Genomic DNA, 5,005 nt, shown 5'->3' on the forward strand with positions numbered 1-5,005 from the left:
GCTAACAATAAGGATTCGTGTTAAATATCCCTAAGACCAGTTGTTTTAAGAAGCGTTCGACCCATTAATTAGTGATATGGTTTAAAGTGAACTCAGAGGCAAGGCCACTGAGAGGGGAAAAAAATGCCCTATTCCTATAGATGTCAGAAACAAAATTTCTCTCCTTTCTTTGATGCTCACTTGGAGTGGTAACTAAAAAATACAAATAAGTACTTCATTGCCAGCTCCCCAAACCAAGGTCTTTAAGAGCGGGTTCTGAGTTGTCAAGGACTTAAGGGGCCCAACATGATTTTTAGGGAAGATTGGGGGACACAGCAGGTGGCTGGCTGTGACAGTGAGACTCTGAGGTCTGAGCAGTCGGAGGCAGTGGGGTTCCTTCAGGGCGTGGCCGGTCACACTGGAAACCTTAGGCCTTCTGCAGCTCCCTGTCCGAAAGGGAAACACCAAAACCCCTCTCAGGGATGAGGGAATGGGCAGCTGCCATTCCACCTCAGCTGGAAAATAGCACCTTGTTTCTTTGCTAGGAGCTGCCGATGTGTCCTAGCCAAATTAATCAATAGGAATTAAAGTAAGTGCTGTGGAGGAGCTGTGGTTTGCCCGTTTTTAAATGAACAGTTGCCACCTCTGGATTAGGTTGTGGGATGGAAGAGAAAGGGCAGAGAATTATAGAGAACAAACATGAATAGGTTAAAGAAAAGCAAATAAACCTACTGAGGACTAGTAGATGTTCCCAATTGGCATGATTCTAGGGGATACTAGAGGAAAGGGGAAAGAGAAATGTGTCAGGCCGTCTGGAGAAGCCAAGAACTCGGCCCATATGAAATTGGCTTCAGTTTACCCTGTGTTCCTTCCCACAGGTAACTGTGGAAAAGGAAGGCTCACTAGTTAATGTTCTGCTATGTGATTCTAGTGCTTAGACCACTACTGAAGGCTGTTCACACTGCCTGATGTGCCTGTTCTTTTGTAACCTACAGGAAATCTTCATGAATCCTTTTCACTCCCAGTTTAACAGTCTGGATTCTGCACCATGTTTCCTTTAGCAAGCTGTGTAATTAATTGGAGCTTCAGGTCCCACTGTTGATATCCCTCCAGCCTGCCTTACAAGGCTTTCCGATTAAAAGGGATAATTTACAACGCCATTTTAATTAAAGATTTATTTAATCTATGTGTGTGTGTACACGGCAACTGTCTTCAGACACACTAAGAAAGGTCATCACAGATGGCTGTGAGCCACCATATGGTTGCTGGAACTGAACTCAGGACCTCTGGAAGAGCAGTCAGTGCTCTTAACCACTGAGCCATATGGATATTTGGCTGCACGTACATCTGCACACCAGAAGAGGGCATCAGATCCCATATATGTGGGTGCTGGGAGTTGAACCCAAGACCTCTGAAAGAGCAACCAGTGCTCTTAACTGCTGAGTTATCTCTCCAGCCCCTCACTTACTGCAGTAGTTTGAATATGCTTGGCACAGGAAGTGGCACTATTAGGAGGTGTGGCTTACTTGGAGTGGGTGTGGCCTTGTTGGAGGAAGTGTGTCACTGTGGGGATGGGCTTTGAGTCTCCTATGCTCAGGCTTCTCCTAATGTGGAATGGCAGTTTCCTCTTGGCTACGGGCAGAGGACAGTCTCTCCTGGTTGCCTTCAGATCAAGATTCTTGGCTCTTCTAGCATGTAGCTGCCTGGATGCTGCCATGCTTCCCGCCAGGATGATAGGGACTGAACCTCTGGAACTGTAAGCCAGCCCTAATTAAATCTTGTCCTTGTAAGCCAGCTCCAATTAAATCTTGTCCTTTGTTTTTTTTTTTTTCCAGTACTTGATTTTCTTTTCTTTTTTTTATTAAGTTGAACAACATTATCTTAAAAAACAAAGATAAATGTACAGATTTTAAGCATTTTTGCATAAAAGTATATGAATACATTTTTGTCAGTACTTGATTTTTTTTAAAGGTTTGATAGTATGCATTAAAATCTTACTAGTTACAATGAGCATAAAGTACCTGTAAAACAGGATGTAACCTGGAAATAGTTTTCTTGGTGCGTAAAAATTAAGCACAATGGTTTTTCTTTTGCATTTCTTTCTTTCTTTCTTTCTTTCTTTCTTTCTTTTTTTTTTTTTTTTTTTTTTTTTGGCCTTTGTTTTTCGTGAACTTCATATACTCTGTGAATTGTTTCTGGGGTGTTCAGAGCTTTCTGGGGTTAGTATCCAATTATCAGTGACTACATATGATGTCTGTTCTTTTCTGACTGGGTTACCTCACTCAGGATTATATTCTCTAGATGCAGCCATTTTCTTAAGAATTTCATAAAGTCATTGTTTCTGATAGCTGAGTAGTACTTACTCCATTGTGTAAATATACGACAATTTTTGTATCCATTCATCTACTGAAGGACATCTGGGTTCTTTCCAGCTTCTGGCTATTATAAATAGGGCTGCTATGAACATTGTGGTACATGTGTCTTTGTTGTATGTTGGAGCTTCTCTGGGGTATATGCCCAGAAGTGGAATAACTGAGTCTTCAGGTAGTACTATGTCCAATTTTCTGAGTAATATCCAGACTGATTTCCAGAGTCGTTGTACCAGTTTACAACCCCATCAACAGTGGAGAAGTGTTCCTCTTTTTCTCCATCCTCACCAGCATCTGCTGTCATCTGAATTTTTGATCTTAGCCATTCTGGTTGGTATGAGATGGAATCTCAGGGTTGTTTTGATTTGCATTTTCCTGATAACTAAGGATCTAGCACTTCCTTAGATGTTTCTCAGCCATTCGATATTCCTCAATTGAGAACTTTTTGTTTAGCTTTGTACCCCATTTTTTAATAGGGTTGTTTGATTCTCTGGTACCAAATTTCTTGAGTTCTTTGTATACTTTGGATATTAGGTCTCTATCAGATGTGGGGTTGGTAAAGATCCTTTCCCAATCTGTTGGCTGCCATTTTGTTTTCTTGACAGTGTCCTTAGCCTTACAGAAACTTTGCAATCTCATTCAGTCCCATTTGTCGACCTTAGAGCACAAGCCACTGGTGTTCTGTTCAGGAAATTTTCTCCTGTGCCTATGTGTTCTAAGGTTTTCCCCATTTTCTCTTCTAATAGTTTCAGTGTACCTGGTTTAATGTGGAGATCTTTGATCCACTTGCACTTGAGCTTTGTACAAGGAGATAAGAAAGGGTCTATTTTCATTCTTCTGCATGCTGAGTGCCAGTAGGACCAACACCACTTGTAGAAGAGGCTGTCCTTTTTCCAATGAATGTTGACAGCTCCTTTGTCAAAAATCAAGTGACCATATATGTGAGAACTCATTTCTGGATCTTCTATTCTATTCCATTGATCCACATGCCGATTTCTGTACCAGTACCATGCAGTTTTCAGCACAATTACCTTGTAATATAGCTTGAGGTCAGGGATAGTGATTCCCACAGATGTTTTCTTGTTGTTGAAGATGGATTTCGCTATTCTAGGTCTTTTGTTATTCCAGATGAAATTGAGCTCTTTCCAACTCAATGAAGACTTGGGTTGGAATTTTGATGGGGATTGCATTAAATCTGTAGATTGCTTTTGGTAAGATGGCCATTTTTACAATGTTGATCCTTCCAATCCATGAGCATGGGAGATCTTTCCATTTTCTGAGATCTTCCTCAATTTTCTTCTTTAGAGATTTGAAGTTCTTGTCATACAGGTCCTTCACTTGCTTAGTTAGAGTCACACCAAGGTATTTCATATTTTTTGTGACTATTGTGAAGGGTATCTTTTCCCTAATTTCTTTCTCAACATGTTTCTCCTCTGAGTAGAGGAAGGCTACTGATTTGTTTGAGTTAATTTTGTATCCAGCCATTTTGCTGAACTTGTTTATCAGCAATAGAAGATCTCTGGTGGAATTTTTGGGGTCACTTAAGTACATTATCATGTCATCTGCAAACAGTGATGTTTTTACTTCTTCCTTTCCAATTTGTATCTTTTTGATTTCCTTTTGCTGTCTAATTGCTCTGACCAGGACTTCCAGTACTATGTTGAATAGGTAGGAGGAGAGTGGGCAGCCTTGTCAAGTCCCTGATTTTAGTGGGATTGCTTCAAGTTTCTCACTGTTAAATTTGATGTTGCGTATTGGTTTGCTGTATATTGCTTTTATTAAGTTTAGGTATGGGCCTTGGATTTCTGTTCTTTCCAAGACTTTTAACATGAAGGGGTGTTGAATTTTGTGAGATAACCATGTGGTTATTTTCTTTGAGTTTGTTTATATGGTGGATTACGTTGATGGAGTTCCATATATTAAACCATCCCTGCATCCTAGGGATGAAGCCTACTTAATCATGGTGAATGACCATTTTGATGTGTTCTTGGATTCAGTTTGCAAGGATTTTGTTGAGTATTTTTGCATTAATGTTCATAAGTGAGATTGGTCTGAAGTTCTCTTTTCTTGTAGGGTCTTTGTGTGGTTTAGTAACGAGGGTTATTGTGGCCTCGAAAAATGAGTTAGGTAGTGTTCCATCTGACTCTATTTTGTGGAATAGTTTGGAGAGTATTGGTATTAGGTCGTCAATAAATGTCTGATAGAATTCTGCACTGAACCTATCTGGACCTGGGCTTTTTTTGGTTGGGAGGCTTTTGATGATTGCTTCTATTTCTTTAGATGTTATGGGATTATTTAGATGGTTTACGTGGTCCTGGTTTAACTTTAGTATCTAGTATCTGTGTAGGAATTGATCCATTTCCTCCAGATTTTCCAGCTTTTTGAGTATAGGCTTTTGTAGTAGGATCTGATGATTTCTTGAATTTCCTCAGTTTCAGTAGTTATGTCTCCACTTTCCTTTCTGATTTTGTTAATTTGGATACTCTGTCTTTGCCCTCTAGTTAGTCTGGCTAAGGGTTTATCCATCTTGTTAATTTTCTCAAAGAACCAGCTTTGTACCATTGGTATTTTGTTCAGGAAAATTTCCTCTGTGCCTATGTGTTCTAAGCTTTTCCCCCACTTTCTCTTCTAATGGTTTCAGTGTAGCTGGTTTTATG

Source organism: Micromys minutus (assembly GCF_963924665.1).
Source record: "Micromys minutus genome assembly, chromosome: 23".
NCBI classification, from domain to species: Eukaryota; Metazoa; Chordata; class Mammalia; order Rodentia; family Muridae; genus Micromys; species Micromys minutus.